We start from the raw sequence: 12,212 nt of genomic DNA on the forward strand, positions 1-12,212 counted from the left end.
TGTCTTTTCGAGAAAATCGCATAAATGGACTCGTACAGTATGTGGGCTTTCGCAGCTGCCTGTTTTCACCAGCATTAACCAACCGCTGGTCCCCAGTTGGTTCACCCGTCCACACGTACAGGGTTTCAGTGCGAATGACAGCAGCTAAGGGCAGCCCGAGGCCTTCCCAGAGCAGGACAGTGAGGGATCAGCTCGCCAGCCACCTCTGTCCTGGGAATGGAGGCCCGTGTCCCCAGGTGGGTGCAGGGAGCTGCAGGACCAGCGCTGCTGCAGCTTGCGGAGACGCTGCCAGGGAGGGACCTCCACGCTCATCACTGTCCCTGATACATGACAGACTGTTCAGGATGCAGCCTGATTGATGCACGCGGACACACTGCCCCAAAGTTCCCTGGGCTGACGAGCTATTCTTTGTGTGGACCAATGTTTTCATTAAAGCTTTTCCTGTCAGGCTAACTGGGAAGATGTACTAATTTGGGATGAAGCCCAATTAGGGTGATGGCTACCAAAACACAAGGTTTGCTCTCCAGATTACTCCATATTCCTCCCCAACCAGACAAGAGTAGACATGTGGCTAATTAAAGTACTCAGTAATCTACAACTCAAGTGTCTTTGCCTCCAAAATGAAGTTTTGCATTTCCACAGTGCATCTGGCATTAGACCAAATGCCCATGACTCACTCTGAGGTCTCACTAGGAGGAAACCTCAAAGGCTGCACCTATTTCTAAACAAGCAGATTACTCTTGTTAGAGGTAGCTTTTTAAAAAGATTCCCAATGATAAAAAATTCTCCTGCTATGAAAAGGAGCATTAATAGCTAAAAAAAAAAAAAAAAAAAAGATTGCAGAGATGTAGAATATATCTTGCTCTTTTATTTTAGAGTTGTTTCACCTCTGTCTAATTTTTGCTGCACTTGTCCTCATTTATCTGGGTCCAGGAGCCTTGAAAGCCGGTGCTAATTTGATGGATTCCAGGCCATGCATTTTCTTCCCCGGGGCAGCTGAGTTCACAGAATGCCCTCTGACTAGGGCCCTTAGAGAGCTGCTCCTTCTGGGAGAATCTTCACGTAGCTTCATTAACTGCCTGTGCTTGGTTAGCTGCTCTGTGAACGTGTTTCTTTTTGCATTTTAGTTACAGTCTGTGGGATGCAAAATTTGCAGGATTCATTGCTAGGCATTTCTCATATCTCACTGCATCATTTATTTGGGCCAGTCACATCTCTTTGCTGGTTGCCAAACTGATGGTGGCGGGCAGTGTGTTACTGAGAATAGACCTGTATCCTGAACCAGAGAGCTGGAAACCTCTGTCTTTAGACCCTGTGCTATAAATTTCCTCTGACGACCTATAGCTGGAGCAGGGGGCTGTCTTCAGGGAAACCAGGATGCTGGGCAGTCTTGTAGGGGCCCTGCTTCTTCTCCCCGGTTCCCCACACACTTGCTGTCATCTGAGTCTGCAGCAGCAGCTGCCCAGGAGCAGGGTGGGTGACCTGGATCCCCAGGCATTGGGTCAGATGACCCTTTTGGAGTTACGCTCCACAGGAGAGTAAAGTAAGTGCGTGTAGGAAGCAGTAACGTTCTAGAAAGGTGATATTTTATAAAATCATGTTTATTTTCATTTCTCCAAAAGCCATTGACACCAATCTTGTCTTCCAAGAAAACCTAGTAAAATTTTTCTCTTCCCCACTGTCTCTGCTATGGCCACTACTGGCTACCATTTGAAGGCCTCTTACTTGCCAGATATATACAGGGTGTTTCGTGTACTTTTTTCCATGTAGAATCAAATCCATCCTTCTAGCAGGTGTGTGTTTCCATTTTATGGATGAGGAGACTCAGACTCTCTGTAAATGCCTTGCCCAAGTTGGCACTGCTTTAAGGGGCAGTGCTGGAATTTAAACCCGGGGCTGCCACACTACAAGCCCATACGCTGTCCCCTCCCTAATGGAGGGATAGAGTTGAAATGACCCCCTCACTCTACTTAGCATCCTGCAAGGTGCTGTACTGTAATTTTTAAGTCATGAAAAATTGAGTATGTGTATCCTTAAGTGTCGAGGATCAAAGCTAGAATTTACAAGTCTGACATCAACCAAAAGTTGAGCAAAAGATATATAGCATGCACTTTTCTCATGTTAGTCTAGGCCCTATAATTTATCTTTTACACCTTTCCTATTCTCACCTAATTAAAACTGTTGTTACTTTTTACACGCATAACCCCTTTCCAATCGAGGCATGTTTTACTGGTTCCCAGCTGTCTCACAGTTTGTGAGAGATCCTGGTTGAAGTGCTGGTGGTCTGTTTTCTTGGCGGTCTACTGGACGTAAGTCTAGAAGAGGAAGTCTCTGTGGCTGGCACGGTTGGGGTGGGGAGTAGGGGAAGGCCCGGAGAGGCCAGTCAGGGAGGGAAATTTTTCAGCCCATTGCTATGTGTGACGCATTGTAACAATTACTAGGGCTTCCTTTCTAACTTAGGAAAGGAACCCGGGTGGGACAGGAGGCTGCCAAACTGCCTTTTAGGACAGTTTTACAATGTAGGTGTGGTCACTCCTGGGTGCCCCATAAATTTCCTGTAGATTTCCTCTTTCATTGCAGCTACTCGTTTCTTTGCTGTTATTTGTTGAAACGTGTGCATAGGTAATATTGGGTTGTGGTGGGAGAATACGGCTATTTCCCACCGTCCTGTTTGGTGAGATAACTAACTGTAAGGTGTGTTCTCTGGGATTCTCTATTGGGTGATGCATTTTTTTGTCAGTCATACCCCATCTGGTCCACCTCACAATCAAAAGCATGATTTTATGGGATGCTCACTCAGGTTTATACACACACGAAACTTCTAAGTGATGTTTCTAGTGTCATTTTCACACTGGAAGTGAATTCTATTTTTCTTTGTGTCTCTGAGTAACTCCACATTTACCTTGGAGTTTTACTATTTCAATCAGAGGATGACAGAAAGTCTGGACTCTTGAAGGGTGGACCTTATGTAACCAGAAAGTATCATCCTCTAAAAATTTACAGATTTCATTTCCTCCTGAATTTCCTCAAGGAGTGTCTAAGGGTTTCAAGTTTTTCATTTTTGTTTAATTCTTGGTTTTTAAAAATTTCAAGACTTAAAAAATAGAGTTCTCCCACCACAACCCAATATTACCTATGCACACGTTTCAACAAATAACAGCAAAGAAACGAGTAGCTGCGATGAAAGAGGAAATTTACAGGAAATTTATGGGGCACCCATGAGTGACCACACCTACATTGTAAAACTGTCCTAAAAGGCAGCTTGGCAGCCTCCTGTCCCACCCGGGTTCCTTTCCTAAGTCAGAAAGGAAGCCCTAGTAATTGTTTCATGTAAATTACGGGTTGCTTTGACATGCTATTATAATATATCTTTGATTTTAAACTAGCAAAGGAGGTACAGAGCTCAAATCCATATCAACCTAGTTGAATTATAATTTCACTGTATTATTTTTGACTAAAGTTTTGGGTCGCATTTAAAGTTTTCTGTTTTTGGTGGTGAGTGTTGTGGTAACTTTATTTTGAGAAGTCCAGAGCTAATGTTCCTAGAAGCAAGGACTCACTTAGATTCCCCAGCTGTTGCCATTCCACCACATTTACCTTACCTTTATGTCTCTGTCCGTCCCATTCTCTCTTCATACATATTTTTAATAATTTATACATTATTAGTTTGCTGAACCATTTGAGAGCAAGTTGCAGATGTGATGACCCTGTTACCCCTAAAGGCTCCAGTATGTATTTCCTAAGAACAAGGGCATTCTCTTGCACAGTGATCAAAATGAAGAAATTAATTTTGATACATTATTATCTGAATCTGCTGGCCTTAATTAATCATTTCAGACCTTGTCCCCCAGATGTCCTTTTTGGCAGTAAAATAAGTTTTGGGCTTTTCACGAAGATGGCGCCAAAAGCGAAGAAGGAAGCCCCTGCCCCTCCCAAAACCGAAGCCAAAGCAAAGGTTTTGAAAGCCAAGAAGGCAGTATTGAAAGGTGTCCATGGCCACAAGAAATGGAAGATCCACACTTCATCTACCTTCTGGTGGCCCAAGACGCTGCGTCTCAGAAGACAGCCCAAATATCCTCGGAAGAGCGCCCCCAGGAGAAACAAGCTTGACCACTAGGCCTTCATCAAGTTCCCCCTGACCACTGAGTCAGCCATGAAGATTGAAGACAACAACACACTGATGTTCATTGTGGATGTCAAGGCCAACAAACACCAGATCAGTCAGGCCATGAAGAAGCTCTGTGACATTGATGTGGCAAAGGTTAACACCCTGATCAGGCCTGATGGAGAGAAGAAGGCATATGTTCGACTGGCTCCTGACTATGATGCTTTGGATGTTGCCAACAAAATTGGGATCATCTAAACTGAGTCCAGCTGGCAAATTCTAAATATAAGTTTTTTGACCATAAAAAAAAAAAATAATAAGTTTTTGTTCAGGATCTCACCCAGGACTACATTCTGCATTTGGTTGTACTGTCTTTTGGTGTTAATTTGGAACATTTCCTCAGTCTCTTTTGTTACCTTGATATTATTGAAGATGACAGGTCAGTTTTTTTGAAGAACATCCCTGTGTATGTGTTGTTTGGATCCTTATGAGATTCAGGTCAGGCATTTTTGGCTGAAGGTTGTGTCCTTTCCAGAGCATCCTCCCAGGAATCGCCAGACGGCAGCTTGACCTGCCGAGGTGATGTTCACTTTGACCACTGGGTTCAGTGATGACCCCCAAGTTTCTCGGCTATGTTTCCCCCCTTATAATTAACATTTGGCGGGGTGGGTGGGTGGTAATTTGAGACCTGATCCTCTCTGCTTTCATCTGCTTGTTTTAACATCCATTGATGTTTTTTGCCAGAATCAATTATTAGTGTGGTTGTTGCCAAATGATGATTTTTTTCCCCCACGTATCTCATTCCTTCTTTATTTAGTTGGCTTTCTACTGTAAGGCAGAGGTTTTCCTTCTCCCCCACTTATTAATTATGTAAGTATGGCCTCATGGGTTCCTATTTTATTCAATGGGCTATAAACCTTTGCTACCTTTATTTGGTTTGATGCTCACATTGTCCAAGATTTGGCCTGTGGGCGTCTCTTCATGCTGGCTCCTTTATCTTTTGAGACCTGTCCCCATCATTCTCTGGGCTCTTGTTTTCTGGCACAGTAGGATGTTCCAGGTTCATCTTGTGCTTTCCTTGCTCCGGCCCTGGAAGCAGCCCTATCTCCATGGAGCCCTGTTCCACCTAAGCAGAGCAAGGTCTTTAGAATTCTTGTTCTGGGCACTGAATGTACTCATTGCATCAGAGGTGTCATTGCTTCTAGAATCTTTCAGTGCACAGAGCTAGGAAATATGTGTATGTATGTATACATACATGAATATTATACACACACATATATAGGCACACATATTTGCATAGGTTACACATATGCACACATATCTTTTCTGCACCTGTCTACAGTAGAGTTTATACTGATGCCTTCAGTTGCAGTCCAATGCCACAGGGTTCCTTTCAGCCTTCCCCTGGTTCATGTTTGTAATTCCCTTCTCTGGCAGTGAGAAACTTGGCTCCCTTTATCTTCAATATCTTATTTACTCAATCCTAGAATATGCAGAAAGCAGTTTCAAAATGCCAGTGCATGACACTGGGATAGACGAACCTACCTCTTCAAGTTCAAACTGTTCCAGTCAGCAGTTAGTGGTCAGCTTCCGTTCCACTGAGTGTGTTGTCAGTTAGTCACACAAACAAAACAGATGAGGTAATGCTCCAGAGAGCCCCAGAGGCACGTTTAAGAAAAGAGCTGCCAGACTCCATCACCAGCTTTCTTTCTGATGGTGGCGAAGCGTAATATTGAAAACTGAGTAGCGCATAAAAGAAAAGGAAGTAATTTCTAATAGGTCCAGTTTATAAAGGTAACCCGTTGAGGAAAAAAGGTACTCACCTTCGTCTTAGTGTACTAATTGCTGGAAAATAAGAGGAAAAAGGAAAGTGTGGATGTGGTATCTGCCCACATGTAAGAGATTGGATGAGGATGGGTGTGTGACAGGCTGAAGATGTTGGGACTCATCATTTCTCAGGAACCCGCTGAATTCTACAGGAAGGAGAAGAAACTGAATTCATATGTTGGATTAAGTCCTGAGTCGTGAAATGAAAGCGCGTTGCTTGCTGCCCTTCATTGACTAAATATTTCTTCCCAGAAACCACCTGCAGTAAATTTAATGCAGCTGTGTTGTTTCTGTGGAATTTCTGGGAAGTGTGTCTGTGGCTCCCAGTTCCAGAAACAGTGGGTGCAGCTCTTATGTTACAGGCGAAGTGAGTATTAGCTGTTCATTGTTTCTCTACATTAAATAATGATGCGGAACAAAGGTCCTTGAGTTGGGGAGACAGTCCGGTTTCATATATTATGTTCTGTATTTTCCATAAACATCCTAATGCTTGTTAGATTGTGTTCAGGAAAATTTGGCCTCTGCTTCTGGAAGCCCTTCCTACAGCTAGAGATTTTAGAAAGAAAGAATAATCAGAATCTGCTTATTAATTTTTTTTAAGGGGGAAAGGCTTAGAAATTGTGATATGGCGAGGAAAAGATGACTAGGGGAAATGGGCATGACTGCTAATGGTACAGGGTTTCTTTTGGAGCTATGAAAAGGTTCTGGAATTAGATGATAGTGATGGTTGCACAGTCTTGTGAATATACTAAAAACCACTGAATTGTACACTTTAAAATGTTGAGTTTTATGATATGTGAATTATATCGCAATTTAAAAAAGAGAAAAAAGGCCATAACTCAACAGGTAACACATTTTCAGATTCTTAAAAAACTCCATTTATTGAGTGCTTACTGTGTATCAGTGACTTATTTTCCTTAGCATCCTGCAAGGTGGGCAGTGACGGCCCGATTTATACCTGAGGAACCAGAGCAGGGAGGTCTTGTCACTTGCTCCAGATCAGACAGGGATAGATCTGAGGACACTGAGCGCCCAGCAATGCTCTGAGAGTGAATTAGTTTCCCAGGCAGAAGCAAGAGTTTACCGTTCATTGGTTTCTTCTACTCTGGTGGGCATATGATGCTGAGGTTTTGACCATCTCCTTCCCATCCCCTCCTTTTCTTTTTGGTATCAGGGAGAGAAAACAAAGAAATCACTCTTATTGCAGATGGAGGCTGTGGGTAAGACCTGATGGGTTTAGTTGTCATTTGATGGCATGTTTGGTAATTTTGTAGAAACTTTTAACTGTTCCACTGAAAATTTTTGGAAGTTTCAGTGGAAAAGAAAAAGACAGACTTTGCTTCCTTCTAGACTGTTTCAGACCTGGTGGTGTGCTTTCGGGTAGTGAGTGGCACAGCAGAAGTATTCGAAGCTGATGCCACTTCTGGGAGAGTTGAGGGGAGACGCAGCTTTCTGCTCTGCACCTGTTGAATAAGAGCTGCATGTGACAAATTGCAGCCAAGGTTTTCCTGCCAGTGCATGCTTTGTGTTCTAGAACACTGGACTCAATTCTGCTCACTAGACACAGACGACGGAGTACATTGTTGGACTCTGAAACAGAAAATGTATTCATTTGCATAAAATCACAAATGCTCTGTTGCAAGAATTGTCTTTGTGCCTGTTTTAGAACTGAGTTGACACTTCACACACAGTATTCAGAGATGTCTCAGAAGAATTTGTGTGGCTTTGGAAATTACTTTTGGGTATGGTCCCTGAAAGAAATGAACCACCTTTGTTTTTTTTCTTTTTGGCATCTTGAAACCTTTCCCCCTGATTCTGTATGTTTTTAAAAAAGGGTGGGGTCTTGACAGCCAAGTAAAGTGTCTGCCAAGGGCCCTGAGGTCTGGCGCTTCTGGCTGGGGATGACCTTTGGTGATGTTTGCTCTCTCATCTTTTTGTCTCAGTTTCGGCTGCTTAGCTCAGAATTACTTAGCACTTGAAGTGGTTTTCATCTTCAAAGGACTTTATGGGCATTATTGAATATACATGACACCGTGTAATGAATCAGCTGTTTATCCTTTGAGTAGCAGCGATCTGCCAGGTGCCACACAGCTGGAGAAGACAAAAATGATCCTGTGTCCAGTGGGAGTTTATATTCTAAAGCAGCAAGATGATTAGGCAGATTTTCTCTTTTGGCCTATTTTAAAAATGTGCTGGGGAATAATGTAGAAATTAAAATGATCAGAGATGATAGACTAGCTCAAGTCTACCTAATTGAAGTGGCCCTCAAGGTGAAAATGAAATTTGAGTTGCTCTTAAAAAGACGTAGTATATTTGCTTCCATTTATCACACATTTATTGATGTGTTGTCTTTTTCCTGTTCTGCAAATGAGGATTCTAGTGAAGGCTAAGGGCAGAATCAGGCTTAGTTCTGTTCCCCTACTCATCTCTTTCTACTACTTGAAACTTCTCATTTTGTTTGCGCTGTCGAGAAAGGTGCTTTGTAACCAATGCCACATGTGAGTCACAAACACACATTTCTGAGTTTCAGACTAGATCATTCCACCTGCTTTAGCTTGGTGGGCCTCTAGGGAAACTGGGTTGTCTTGCACCCACCCGCCTCTCCAGTCGCCCACCCCTGCCCCCCCGTCCCACCCCCTGTTGCACCCCATCACCTTGTTCTGGGCTTGTACCTGTACACCTTCACGTTTGGTCACCCAACTCACCCCTTGGTTTTCTGAGGCTCAAGCATGGCTTCCTTTGGAAAACTGCCCTGGTCCCTTCTCTCCCAACTTTGGTGGCCCTTCATTGTTCGCATGGCCGCTTGTGTAGAACCGGATTTTGCTGCTTGTTCCTTTGGGTTATAATCGTTCCTTCCAGCCCCAGTGCTGGCAAGTGTGGCACCAAGGAGCAGCCTCGTAAACACTGCTTGCAGTTTGTGCCTGTGGTTTCTTAACCTGGGCGTGTGTCAGAATCACCCGGAAAGTTTTTAAAAAATACAGGTTCTCTATAAATTGTGGTTTAGCTGTTCTAGAATAGGGCCCTGGTTCTGGTAATTCAGATGCACAGCTGGGTTTACGAACCACGGAGGTGTACGAGGAACACGTTAGTTGTGGCTGGAGGGAATGGAGGAAGTGAATACTGTCCGTTCCTGACGGACATCCTTGGTGAAAGAGAAGGATCTTTGCTGGTTGAGGAGCTCACTGACCAGTCTGGCTTTCTGCTGTGTGAACAGACTGAAGGCACAATTAGCCCTCCAAACTCTCATTTGAAGTCATTGTGTTGCCATAGAGATCTTCTGTAGTGTTAAGAGAAATTAGAGAAATCACTTCGTAAATTATCAGAACAGATGGCTTGTAATTTAACACTCTCCTAGCCAATATTCTTTGTACTGATACTTGAGAACATTTAAAAATATCAGTTCTTACTTTGTTCTTTCACCTGTAAAAATGGCGCAGTTCATACTGAGTAAAATTTAAAATGAATGTTATATGTGCTGTATAGGTACACACATACCCGTACATAATGTAAAGTGATAGTGATGTCAGGTAGGGGAATATTTAAAACATTAGGAGTAGTCTCTTTGACTCTGTTTTTAGAACCCGTATGTAATTTATTACTTTTTCTTTTCAGTTTCACTTGACTTACAAATTTCATACTCTCCCTTATTATTTTGATGGCACCAGTCAAGGATACATTTTATCTTCTAGGTTGGAAAATAATTGAGGTGTGGTCTCAGAGCTTTGTTTGAAAAGGAATAGTGCAAGATCATGTAGATTTGGGCACTATTCATATTTTTTCTCTTTTCCTGTTCTAGTCTGTAGACTCTTGCAGAGTCTTAAAGATGGTGTCCCTAATTGAGGACACTTATTCCTTGTCTCTTGCAGGGAGCTGCAAGTTGCCTGGAGTTCTGGCAGACACATATACACTGTTGATTATGATTTACTTTGTGTAAATGAACCGAGTGGCTATGTGTCTAAAACACTTCAAATTAAGGAATTAATATTCCCACTAGTGAAATTTTTAAATTCAGTAAAACTTACCTTGTTTTTAAAGCTTTTATAGTTATACATGTATTAACACAGTTATTTTAGATTGCTTTGTTTTCCATGTTTAAAACTATTCAGGAATCTTAGGTTCTACCTGCACACATTTTTACGAGTCTCATTTTTCACGTGTTGTATGTTAACAGTGATTTGTATAGGAAATTAACAGGCAGATTTTCCGTTCTCCAGACAATACCTGGGTTGCTTGCGTGTGAGTGTGTGTTTTAAACTGAGTCCAGACAGTAGCAATATAGAGCAATACACAGCACTTCTCTCTGAAGCCTTACTTGCCTCTATAGCACTTTTTACTGGCCGATGCTGATTATATTGATGGTGTGAAAAAAAAAAGTGTTTGTAAGTATGTAGCAAAAAAGCAACTGAAAACAGTCTTATAAGAATGGCTCAGAGCCATCACGAGAGTGAGGGAAAAAATGTGGGCATAGTTTACAACTTCTTTGGTAAGCATGTCACACTGTACAGCAAGGTTGGCTCAACTGCCTAGTAACTATCCTGGCTTGAATGACTTGGGACAGTATTTCCTACTTACCAAAGTGAATGTAACAAGGGGAGGTTATTTGACTCTGTAAAACCACCTGTTTTAGATAGAATCTTCCCAGGAATGTGATTTGCTTCAAGGGCAGAAAGTCTTTGTGGCACTGAATCCCACGATCTTGTTTTCCTGATACTGGTTGTCAGGAAGATTTTGCTTAGACCTCGCAGTCAGCCAGCATGTGGTTTTCTGTGATCTTATTTCTCATTAGAGGAGAAGTCTAATCTTTTACCTTTGGTCAGAGTTGGAATGAATCCTGTTTTGACCCTCTTGGTTAACGTACTTATGTTGATATGATTCTTTTTCCTCTTAATAATCGTATAAATTTATTCCATTTTTTTTTTGGTCAGTTAACTCTTCAGGAGGAATTTCCTTATGGAAGTATCTGCATGTTAAACTCATCTTTTCACACAAAAGCCCTGTACCCTGAACTGTTGCTGTCGTTTTGCTTATCGAATTACATATTTAAAAGGTTATGTAAAGTCCCCATGAACTATGGGTCTGGAACTATGGATGGCAGCAGAATGGATTGGCCTTTTCCAGTTGACCCTTGGATGGTCTGTGGTGTAGAGCTAGCTGTCTCTAAATTAAGGAAGGGTCCTGTCAAGGAAAAAAAAATGAGAGCAGTTCCCCTCTGCCCTTTGAAATGGCAGCTGTCTTCTTATTGTATTCTTCCTGCTGACTGTCCACCTTTATTTTAGAGGCTCTGTGTCTCTGAGCCCTTCAGGTGGACTTCCCTCTGTTTAGGACAGTGACTCACCCAGTGGTAAGGCCCATGGCTTCACCCCTTCCCAGATACCTGATCCAGCCCAGAAGGAAGCTTTCAGAAAGGCTCAGGAACCCTATGAAGAGCTGTCACCAATACCCTCATTCAGAACTGTCTTCACTCTTACCAGTGGTCTCAGTTTTAACCCTGTGTGTCTGGTTTTCTAGACTACAGAGGTAGTAAACCAGCATGGGATGGATGGTGGCTGCCATGGGCAGGTGCACCGATTGCAGACTTGTTGATTTGATGAATATGTTTCTTCACTAAATTGACTTTCTTACTCTTTTAACTCCTCTCTTTCTCATGTCTTCTTTCTTCTGCATTTCTCTTGTCTGTTTCTCATTTGACCACTTAGAGTAACAGTGCCACTCGGAGCGCTGCTGAACTTTGCTGGAGACATCAGACATCAGGGATTTTCTGGGGTAGAAATTTCAAGGGAAGCTTGTGGGGGAGCATGTAGATCATGCATTGACACTTGAATACCATATTAAGCTGAGAGAAGAGCATTGCAGTCACAGGCACCCCTGACATCCCACTGCCCCCAGGTCTCCACTTCTGTGTCGAGCCTTCTGCACACTCCTGTCCCTGCTCACAGGCTTGTTCACCTGGCAGCACCTCCTGACTCTGATTCTTTTTCTACCTGACCCCCTTTAACTCTGGGGGGTTTATCTATTTGAAATGTTTCATTTTATGATGATTCTGAAAATAGGTTTAGGAAATAAACCTGATAGGTCTTATTTTGAGGATAATTTAATCTCTTTATCTAAATTTTGGCATCATGGTCCTCATAATTTGATTTGACTCAGTCTCCCTAGCATCATGTAATTTCTTCTTGATATTTTATTTTCCACATTGTAACTTACGTATAGCCTCTCTGGTGTTAAGTTCATACCTTACTCATATTTGTATCCCCCGTGCCAGGCACACAGTTGGTGCTTA

The 12,212-nt window shown here is 42.5% G+C and overlaps 1 protein-coding gene and 1 pseudogene across 1 annotated transcript in view; both read left to right on the top strand.

Moving 5' to 3' along the window:
* The window catches only part of TRIO (trio Rho guanine nucleotide exchange factor), a 409,289-nt gene that overhangs the window by 7,957 nt on the left and 389,120 nt on the right, over positions 1–12,212 (top strand).
* On the top strand, positions 3,795–4,372 carry LOC119505946 (annotated as a pseudogene).

This window comes from Choloepus didactylus, chromosome 11 (genome assembly GCF_015220235.1).
Source record: "Choloepus didactylus isolate mChoDid1 chromosome 11, mChoDid1.pri, whole genome shotgun sequence".
Taxonomy (NCBI): domain Eukaryota; kingdom Metazoa; phylum Chordata; class Mammalia; order Pilosa; family Megalonychidae; genus Choloepus; species Choloepus didactylus.